Consider the following 12217-nt stretch of genomic DNA (forward strand, 5'->3'; position numbering starts at 1 on the left):
TCTTATACCTGTGCCTCGATGGACTTGCAAAATATAATTGTATTTTTTTTTTATTATACAGGATTTGTTTACATAAAAATAGCTTTCTTATAAGATATACGAAGAATTTTGTTGTAGACTATAAGCATCTAAATGGATTTTCAGAATTCATTCGCATTTATTTCTCGTCGATTTGCTATCAATTAGTTTTTCAAGATACTGTCTTCCTCCATAGTTGGTATTCTCACAGACGAAATGAGAAAGGTAACTTACAGATAACACTAGAAATCTCGTGAGGGGAGGTTGATTTTTGGTAGTCCCATAATCAGAGATCCAAGTCCAGTTTGTTCTCAATCGGCTAATGTCATCGATTATTGACGCCGGACGTTATCAACGATTGATCAGGAGCAATTAACACGACATTACAGAGATAGTCTCGAATGGAAAATCCGTTGCATCGCGGCGGTGGTGCCGGTGTAAAACATGATAAACACGCTTCGTATCGACGTTATCGATCGAACATGTCAATTCGACATCGTAGGTATGGCCAGAAACGTAAGTGCGTCCCCTAGGGGCTAGAAATCGGTTATCGCGACAGTTCGAACTTTCCGATCAATCGTATGTAGACCGCTTTTCCCGGTGTCGAGCATGAATGTGGTTGATACGTGCACAATCGATACTCCAGGTACATTGGACCTTTGGTCGGAGATCGTGTTTTCGGGTTCGTCAGAGTGGACAGAGAGAACAGAGTGTGGTAAAGAAGGGACATAGAGAAAGGAAGGGAGAGGAATCGGACAATAATGATGCGTTTCATTGGATCCATTGTGTCTCGAATTCAAGTTCACAGGCACAATTGGTGTGTATCTATTGCTGCTACTGTCCAGCGTCGCCATTCAATCGACTTTCAATCTCTGGATGGTGTCGGCTCGCGAGACTGGACCAAAGGAGACCCTCCTGTTTCCAGCATTAGGCGCATTGTAGCTATCGATTGTACTTGGAACCGTCGTATCATTTTCTTCCCCTTTTCCCCTTTTTCTTTTTTCTGCGTTTACAGCACTGAGCATGAAGTCTCGTACAGATTTAGGGTTAATAATATCATCTTTTGATGTAAATATAATTGACAGTGCAATAATCACCTACTTTGCGATTTGATCCCCCACTTAACCGATACAAGATTAAAAATAACGAACACACCTTGAACAGAATTACCCAATCGTTCATTAACTTTCAGATTCGTTCCAACGAAAGGGATACTGTTTTTCTTGTGCTTCTCTCGTCATAATCCGTTTCAGAATCAATTACACGATACTTTCACGAGCATGTAACCAGTTCAATCTCGGATTTAATGGAGATGCAGTGGAAAGTGTGTGAAAGCAACTGTACGCCAATTTCTTACATCGATCGGTATTTTATGGGCCAGGTGCACGTAAAATGTCGTTTGCACGAAATAATAACAGTACTGTTTCACAACCGATTATTCACCGTTATTATTGTAATCGGCGATACGTCGAGATTGAAGGTGGTCATTCAACCGCACGATTATGTTTTACATAATAACCTGTCATCATATAATCAGACGAACTTTCGCACGGAATTATTCCCAACAGTATTCTATGGAGATGTGACGTTTTTAGCCGGTGTAAAAGGGATATCATCCCACTGTGTAGGAGGGAATACTGCTTATTGTGCACGACGTCTCCACCTTTTTCCTGTAGTCATTACAGGAACGGAGAATATTGTTAAAAAAAAAAGGAGGCAAGAAATGGGGAAGATTCAAACGTAATAGTGCCCCTCAGACTTAACAATATTGTGTAGTGCGTGTAATGTAATAAAAGCGTTAGAAGGAGATTAGAACGCGATGAATACTTGAAGTTACAAAGACAGACCAATCTTTTCTAAAAATTATGAGAATCGATCTAAATTCTCATTATGTTTAATCCTTATGCTCTCTCGTACAGTAACAATGTACATAACTATGCATTGTACACCGTATACAACAGCACACTGGGTACTGATAACAGTACAGAGCATAAAAATAATCGTATGTATTTTAATTTACGAAGTCAACCAGCATGTACATAGTTCGTATTATAACAAGAGATATGCTAAACTATGGAAGAAATTGACAAATATAGGACCCGATGACATATCTGCAGATAGTACAATGCACAAAAATAAGAATATGACAATAATACATATGACAATCAATAAAATATTAATTTCCAAGGAACAATCGACCCGTTTGTCCAATTAAATTAAAGAACAGAGAATACGACTGGAATTTAATCGTTCGTATTTGTCTTTCGCGTGGAACCACGTCAGCCGGTGGTATGAATAACTTAAAGCGTTAATAACAGTCGCGGCGCAGAAAGCACCGTGGCACAATAGAAGGCTAGGTGGAACTTAAACGGAACGAGCGCTGGATTTCTCGATTGCGATTCCATTTGCATACGGTTCTATTCGGCGCGGCGCGGCGCGCGCGACAGAAAAGCGAAGTATTTGCGATTTACGTTTGCTCTCGTTGCAATGGTGGACAAGTGCATATATCCACGGGCACGTGTAACAAGAGGTTGCCTTATCAACCGGGTACATGTCCAATCAATTTTCAACGTGACGGCACACGCCGCTTTTGTGGTAATATCTATTATTCGATGTCCCGAGGCCGGCTGAGTCCCACTCTCGCGCATCACACACGTGATCTCCTCGTGACAATAGCTTCGTGAATACCACGAGATCCCTGGCGTCGCCGACCCCTCCGCTTTTTAGATCGAAAACCACGGATCGCGAGTAATTTCGACGAATACGCAGCCACCGACGAATTTTCGCAGGGGTTACAACTCAGACTCCCATGCATTTTCTTAAAAGCCTCCACCGTACAGAGGTGACCCCTAGGATGTTAAAGAGAAACTAAACTTGGAAATTGAAAATGTTGAAGTTGTGAGAGCTTGAGGTGAAGTGAGTAACTGTCATAATTTGTAAGCAAAGTGTCTTGACACACAAAATTGAATTAATATTATCAAAAAGATTTGACAAAATGTTTTATCTGTATAACTCGGCAATTCCTGAGTTAGCTCTAAGGGGTCGAACTTTGGAGGTTGGTTTTATCCGTTGAACTCGAATTATCGCAGTTAAAGAAGATAAGTAGCTACTATCTTTTTCTTTACTGTTCTACAAAGTTTCATCAAAATCGGACCCGGGCCGATCGCGGCCCTTCTTTACGAGCAACGGTACGATTTTTCCACCGGCGAATTATCAAACATATGGCCCCTCGTTACAGAATGGCGTCGTTCTTGCGGTATGGATGCTTCGTTTTCCTGTCCCCGTGTCTATGTGAATTCCCCCCGCTCGTCCAGAGAGTACGGATAATCTAATTATCCTGGACGACAAATCTCGTTAGCCGTGCTATGCCCATAGTCGACGACGCGGCACGACAACGAGGACAATGTCGTCCTTGACGATGTAAACGCAACGGCGTAACGCAGTGGCTCGTTGCAGTCCGAATAGAAGAAAAAGGAGAGCGACACCAGAGAGAGAAAGAGAGAGATCGATTCAGATGAGAAGAAGACGACGAATATTCGGAAGTAACAGAGAGGAGGATATCGTTAACGTAATCACGAATTTCTTCGTGAAAATTATTCGTCCGCTTCGCCTCTCTCTCGTTCCTCGGCCCAAGAGGAGCCAGGGTAGAAAAGAAAAACGTTTACGGGGGCTTATGCAAATGCAGGTAATTAATTTCGTGAATCCTATTAGCCCTGCCCAACGGTCGTAGGTGCACGAAGGCGGAAATTCTACTGGTAACCCCCCACTTTCTACCCCTAACACCACCCGCTACCACCCTTATCGCGATACTCGACTTTTCGAGATCCTCGACTTTCGAACGTAGCCCCGTGTCCTCCACCAAGGGTTCATTTCGAAGCGAACAACGATTATACATTTCGGAAGTATTCGCTTAATTGGATCGTTCTCTAAACTCGTACCAGTAACATGGGCCTATCGAACGCGCGATTTCGATGCGTTAGGTCGATTGTTCTACCTGAGGATCGTTTGGTTAAGGGCTTTATTTCCATGTGATGCGATAGCAGTTAGAAAGAGAAAGTTTTATCTATGTGTCTAGATTGGATGGTTGGTGATCGAAGTATTTCTTGCTGGGTAAATTAAGAATAAATAGTTGTGTTCTGCTATCAGATTTTCTGACAAGAGTGTAATTTTAATCTGCATATTGTTGAGATAAAGAATTTTCAAAAGTGAAAGATTATAAGTTCAGCGCAGTTCAGTTATACGTTTCCAAACAAAATCCAACCATTTCAAACATCCACCAAAGACAGATTTCTCTGTAAATCACGATTCACATTTTGCAATTTCCCTATTCGCACGTGCAGAGAAACGCAGCATCAAGTTCGTAGCCAGGTAAAAAAAAAGAAATATATATATATATTTTATATATATATATTTTATATTTATATATATATAATATATATTTATATATATATATATTATATATATATATTTCTTTATATATATATATATATTTTATATTTATATATATATAATATATATTTATATATATATATATTTTATATTTATATATATATAATATATATTTATATATATATTTTATATATATATATTTCTTTATATATATATATTTTATATTTATATATATAATATATATATATTTCTTTATATATATATATATATATATATATATATATATATATATATATATATGTACATATATATATATACACATATATATATACCCACGAAGCTATTCGATTGTATTTCTGTCATTCCGCGGGATCGTTCGCATCATTGTCATAAACGGTTCGACGCTTCTGCTGACCCAATCGGTAGCAGTTAATGTGCCTATCGTGAAAAATTCGTTAATTTCACAGTGACTGCGTCCGACCCGTTGCTCCTCGTTGTGTACAACCCGGTCCCTTCGTTCGTACGTGTTTTCGTGTGTGTACGTTCGCGTACAACTGAATCCGTATCGAGCAAACCAGGACGACACACGACTCTCGCAGCAGCTTTTCGGGTTCCCACCGGAGAGGGTTTCTACCGCCCTTCCGACGTCACGTATTATTGACGGCTTAAATTCATTAGATTCTCTCGCGGAACAATGAGAGAGGGTGAACACCATCAGAATGTAAGTTGGAAAAGGATGGATAGAATGAAGAAGAGACACGTGAAACGCGCGTGGTATTTACGCATCGAGATTGAGATCAATTATGGACAAAAAAAAGAGTTCAAGGAAAATTTAGTGTGTTGTAGCTTTAACAAGTTTTACTTCAGTTCACAAAGTTTAGTTTGGGGTATTGACGTAAATTTTTTCTAAACAAACAATTTATTGTAACTTTTTACATTTTCTAGAATATCAATAAATTGTAACGTTGGCTACAAAGATGGGGAGTATCGCCGCCTCTCGAGAAGTCACATATAATGTCTAAAGTCTCTCTTTCTTGAAACCTCATACTACTTGCCGAAACTCTGCAATAACGATAATATGTCGAAAGAAATGCATAGCGATATCGATCGAAATAAAACACCCATAGCATAAACTTCCAATACTCTATATAATGCCGGAGAACATTACGAAGTTTCGATAAATTCCGATGCAGGGAGTATACGTATCCAGGCGAAATTGCTGAGACGTGTTTTGGAAGGAGACCGAAAGTTGTAACGACCACACGAGAGCTCGACTGTCGTTTCCAATCGTGAAACGTAATCCCGGACGTTATGCTTCGATAATACACAGGAAAAGTACGGAGTTACGGGAAATTCGTTGGTCCTCCTTTCATCAATCGATTCATTTACCAATCCCGATTGAAAGACCACGCGGCGAATCGATGACCTATCCTACTTTTAAATCAATTGCTCGCTACGTGGGAACGCGCATCCGATGAAAAGCCAGGCCCTAGCCAATAGACCGGCTCGATGAAATCAAACCTTGAGCTCTGCCAAATTCGTTTCAGAGAGCACCGGCGTGCAGTTTGTTCATCGCGCGAATAGGACGAAGAAGGATGCAATCTGAAGGGATTGAACGATCGCACCGGGAATCAATTAATTCTTTCGATCAACGATTCCGTTGAGTAAAAATATTTTACACCACCAGAGCAATGCATCAATCCAGTGCACAACCTCAAAAATTCTCCCTCATACTGGTTAGTTTATTCTACTTTATAGAATATAATTAAGTGTCTATAATGTATAATATTGTATGCAGAATATAGCATAGAGTATTGCGAATATAGCGAATTTTGCAGTTTGTATAGTATCTTTTATAGTTTCACGAAGACGTTAATGGCAATTTTATTCTTTTTATTTTTTTCTCTATACCAAATATATAGCTTACTCATAAATATTAAGATACATACTTATACTTATAAAGTATATAAATTGAGCGCATAGCTGCTTCAAAATATTCCTCTGAAATACTTATTAGCAATATGACGATCGATAATGTATATAAGCACAAATAATAAAAATATAAAGATACTAAGAATGATTTTCTTAAAATGTTATGTAACTTGTCAAAATCTTCAAAAATCAATATTTATCCAGAATTTATACGTAAAAGTATTATATATTAGAAATTCGTTCATGTGATACAAATCAAGTTACATACAGATGTAATCGAATTAGCATTGCCAAGGAAGAACGAAAGAAGTAAATTCGAGAGTCGAAAATGCGTATCAAAGATTCGATCAAAGTAGAAGGATGGAAATCAAAGCGGTTCTGGTAAAAAGATGCGGGTTGGAGATCGCGTCTTTCATGCGATCCTATGCAAAGAGAAAGCCGACGATAAGGTTTAATCCTGAACGGTGCACGGCGAATGCGGATAAAGGCGTGAAAACAGGCGAGCGTGGAAAAGAGAGGTTATACAGAGAGAGGACAAGACGGCGCTCTATCTATCTTTATTCCCAGTGTCTTGGTATTAATTTCACGATTATTAATTGTGAGGACATTATTAACTCGAGCCTCGACAGACTTTCATAGAAAGGGTAAGGTGAGATATAACCGGAGGATGAGACGGTTTAAAATGCGAAAGGAATGCACGAGAAACGCTTCATGGGACGAGGAAGAGACCGCCAACGCTGGATACGACGAAGGTCACGAATACTGCGTTAATGAAAGGGAAGTTAATCACTCCGACCAGACGATAAAGACTATGTCGTCGCATCCCCACACGTACACGTAGAGTATTGGTGGGGGCAACGCGCGCTTTTTGCTCCACAGTTTAAAGCTCTTTAAAGCACTATATAGCTATGTATTTGGAATTTTTGAATTATATCTTTTAATGGAATAACATTCATCTTTAATTTTTCGCGTTTGTACGTGCTTCGAATTTAATGGAAGTCGATGAAAGTAGTTTTAGCTGTTTTCGTTCAACTGAGACAAATGAATCTATATATATTAGGTTGTCCGAAAAGTTTCGTTTTATAAGGAAATAATAGACGCACAATGTTTTTTGTTTTATATTAATTTATTAAATTATGCATGAACATAATAATAGAAATAGAACGAAATGGATCATACCTAATTGAATAAAATAATATAAAACAGAAATTGTTGTTCATCAATTATCACCTTATGAAACGAAAGAAACTTTTCGGTCAACCTAATACATTGATTCAAGAAAATATTCCATTTATAGACATCTTTATGAATATATCATGTGTGTTACACGAAACATGTAAAGTTTCATTAGCATTGTAATGAGACACTACTATCAAAATTATATTGGTACAATTTGAGACCGACTTGAAAATGTATGTTTAGTATAACACATACTATATTCATGGAAAATTTTTATAAATGTTCAAATACTTCTGTGAATCAATGCAGATTCAGCGGGTTAATTCCACAGAAGTGCTCGATTGAACGAAATTTCTCGTAAATATAACAAATCGGGAGATGAAATGGTATCGTCGACGATGTTACCCCTCGAAGACTTTCACAGCATCGAACTAAAGAAATAACTTACGCCGCTCCCCGTTCTTAGTATCGGAAGAAAAATGCGTTTGCACCAGACCCGCGATTGGAGGGTACAAAATGGATGATAGAGATATAATTCTAAGAATGCAGACGGAATCTTAAATCACTCTTTTTATGGTGAATTGAAGAAGGCTCGTCTGTGCGAATTTCATACAATTTCTCGAAAAAGGAAGAAAAGGAGAATAAAGAGTAATTCCTGTGGGAGGTGAAACTTGTTTGCGAAATGAATTAAAGATCCCCGACGAACTTGAATTTATTCTTCCATCGAAATTTACGATTATACATCCTGTGCGTATTCTCTATCGTAATTCGCAGAAAATTGAAAAAAGATTGAAATCTAACTTTCTACATTGTGGAAGAAATTAACATTCGACAAAAGTTTTGTCGTAAAATTTATGATCAAATTTTCATTAGATAATTTAACGTGCATGTTACATGAATTCTCTGCATTTTTGTAAACTAAAGTTTTCCCTAAATGCATAAATATCTCGAATCTAGTAGTAATTAACCTCCTGACATTCTCGTGAAAGCTAAACCTTGGCTGCTTCTCTAGAATCTCTTAAAAAGTCCCAGTTTCTATTGAACGGAAAGTCTGTAATACATTTTCTTGTGTAATTTCGCGATATAGATGAACGAGGACGAGCGTATCGTACGATTCCACGCATTCTGAGAATGAGAACTCGCTCATGGCATGAATAATCATACACACGCGGATTGTAGAGTGACAAGCCGCTCGCAATTATACAAAATGTAACCAGCACCGGTACGAGAACTAATTCGGAGATGCGCGAACACATCGTCAAAGGGGAAAATACGTTTCTTTATCGTTGCGCGAATCGCGAGCGGATAAAAAAATCTGCCAGATATTCAGCTTGAAGCTTCGAGCTTCAACGTTTTAACCCAGAATTTTCTTTGATAATGCAGCGGAACCTCTATATCCGCGAGAAATGCATCCCCTGAAATTACCGCCAAAGCGAAATTCGTATGCTGATACGAGGTTAAGCGGAGGAGTGGGGGAAACACGCGCGAAAATCGAGTTACGTATTGTCACATACGTATTTAAATACATGCAAACATTAAATCGCAGACCGTGATAAAATTTCGAATGAAAATCCCTCCGAATGAATCATACGTGTTACAGAAAAGAACATGCCTTCTTTTTTCGCTTTTGATAATTATTTCTTGTTGTAATGATCGATAGATTATAGATGTTTTGGCAAATACATATTTTTATGAATATGATTGGAAGATGAAACCTGAATATTGGTCTGAAATATTGCCCTCGTCGAATAAGATGATTATACATCTTGTAATTTTTAAAATTTGCTTGCTAAGTTTTATTTATATTATTAAAAAACTTCATTAACAAACATTCTATTGTTATGAAAATATAGGACTTATTTTATCTACTAAAAATTATGACGATTATTTTACTCTGGACACTTAATGTATGTTCCCTCATTGTATGCATTTTCGCACCTTTAAATTTCATACTTGATTTTAAATTCTGTTCTCTTTATGCAAAATATTAGGGAAACGATTAATAGGACCAAATTTTTTATTAATGTAAGATAACAATTCAAACTACATATACAGAAGTATTTGCAAAAGTTAGAAGAAACTAAATATATTAATATATCAACTAACTGACCACCATGTATTGATTACAACATTTTTATATAAATGATGATAAAAAATGCAATTAGAAATTTGAATACGTGGATATTTTTAGTATAAACTTCAAAATGAAATAATTTTCTAGTAACTTTTCAGGTTAATTTCATTTCACCATTGGTATTATTTATAATATCTTTATATGATCGAATGCATTAATTCACACTATTCAGTTCGAAAATCCATTCAAAAGATTTAATACATGGTTCATTACAGGTCAAGCTTCCCAGTGACTTTTTATGTTAACCTCGCTTCACCAGTGTCATAATAATTTACCAATATCCATGCACATAATTGTTCCACAACACTGAATGTTCCTGCGCACATACATAAAATTCCAATATCTAACCTAAAAAATTTTAATTGTCTACTAAAAACATACATACGTATCTCTCCTACGTCTAGTTATGTACTATAAGTACATAAAATTTGCGCAATTTGAGGTTAAGCGTACTCGAAATAGTTTTCAACTGTCATTTCTTACCTTCTTGTTGCAATGGCTGGTGCATCAGACATAATCAAAAGTCGCGACGAACGAAATTAGGAAGGCGGTAAAGTTTGAGGGAACAGTCTGCGGTGCGTAGAAAGTGGCGTTGCGGTGGTCAACTCTCTCTTCCGTCCCTTGTTTCGCCTTTTCCGCAAACGGAAAGTGCTCGTTGGTCGCGAGTGCAATTAACTGCGGCACAGGCAAGGGCGCTGAGAGAACTCTTGCTTGTAATTCGTAAGGTATTTCGCGCGGTTAGACGAAACTTGATAACTTTAGCGCGTGACACCTGCCGCGCGTAATCAACCTGCCCGAGTTAACTGGGTTTCTCGTACTAACCGTGCCCCCACGGCCCCAAAGCATTCCTTTTGCTACTGCTAGCAGCCGACGCGTATTGTCTCAATCTGGCGTTGTTGTCGAGGCTGCTGAGCGAATTCATGCTTGATCAGCCAATGAGAAAACGTGAATGCTATGTTATGTTGTACCTAAATTTCCTACAGGGGGCAGCAAGTTAATATGCGCCGTGGTTCTCGCGAATAGTTGATCGTTTCTTGTGTAGTTGAAATTTTGCGAGTGAATGGCCGTACGAATGTTTTATAATAATGTGCAACGTAGTCATATTGTGGTGTATATAGAATTGTTATTGGATATAATAAGTAGGATAAACCGTAGGTGAGCGTAGGACTGATATAATTTGAGAGACACGAATGTTGATTTGACATTGAAATCTGAAAAATCTTACAAGAATGTTGAACGTTGTTGAACGTTATATGCGTACGCGCCATGTAAAACGATGAAAATTGAATATCAGAGACAGATTTTCAGTAGTATATATATTTGTAGAGTGGTGAAGTGGCATGGTATTGGAATTCGTATAGATTTTGTCCTAAGATTCGTTTAATTTTGATTGCCTTGGTGAATGAAAGTGATATCTTTGTTTCATCGCAGAAGATGCAATTGGCGGGAAGCACGCATCGTACATTGTACATAGATAAAAATGGCGAGTATGGATCGACGATATCAAGTTTTGAATTAATCGAAATTGAGAGGTTTGATACGAATGGCTTAATTGTGACAGGTTATATGCTAGAACGTTAAAGATAAAATGTTAGATGTTCGTTAGTGAATATGATATTCAACAGTTTTATATGGATTTTCAATTCTTTATGAATGAAAGCAGTTGAATAAACGACATATTTGTTTTATCCGGGAAGATATAATTGGCGGGAAACGATTTATTACGCGTGTATTATACAGCACAATGGCGAGTGTATGGAAATAAACAGCAAAGTTGTCTATGCAATAACGGTAAAATGTAATAATACAATGTATTCTGAAATTAGTTTATCCAGGTCACAATTCGTTCAAACTTCTAAAGGAAAATAAGTATTAAAAAGAAGAATATTACACTCAATCGTATACGAATGAAAAAAATTCATTCTTTAAATATGTGAAATTATTAAAGCATAACATCCAATCGTCATTTTAGATTATTTATAAACATTAAAGGAACTATTCCTAAATATACTTTTTAATTGTGATGGTTGCAAATTATGACTAACTATGCAATATACTCGACGTTATAGAAGAAACTAGAATAATTTTTAAAAAATTTCATTACATATAAATTTTACTATATGTATATAAATTTCATTATACGTAATTTTCCCTACATCTGCAAATAATTATAATCTGATACTTAGCAAATATACTATATACTATATACGATGACACAATAATGAAATTAGACACGCTTCTGAGATTCGAAATTTACGCGGCTGAATCGTCGATGAATGAAGTCTGGTGTAAGTGAATGCGCTCTCTGATTGGAGCGACCGACGACGAATTTTATTTTATTTTATTTTGCTCGAATGTCTTGATTGGATTGCCCACTGCATCCTTCTTTTTTATCGATACTGTGCAAAAGTGAAATGACGTAGACTTCTATATATTACAGGTATTTCTAACGAAATTTTAAAGTGGATGCAAATAGCCAAACTTGTAGAAAATTCCAGATAATTTACAAATGAAAACTTTGCTAACATCAATTCGTTAATTATTATAATATTTAATAAAAGTAGT

The sequence above is a fragment of the Bombus huntii genome, chromosome 3 (genome assembly GCF_024542735.1).
Source record: "Bombus huntii isolate Logan2020A chromosome 3, iyBomHunt1.1, whole genome shotgun sequence".
In the NCBI taxonomy this organism is placed as follows: Eukaryota; Metazoa; Arthropoda; class Insecta; order Hymenoptera; family Apidae; genus Bombus; species Bombus huntii.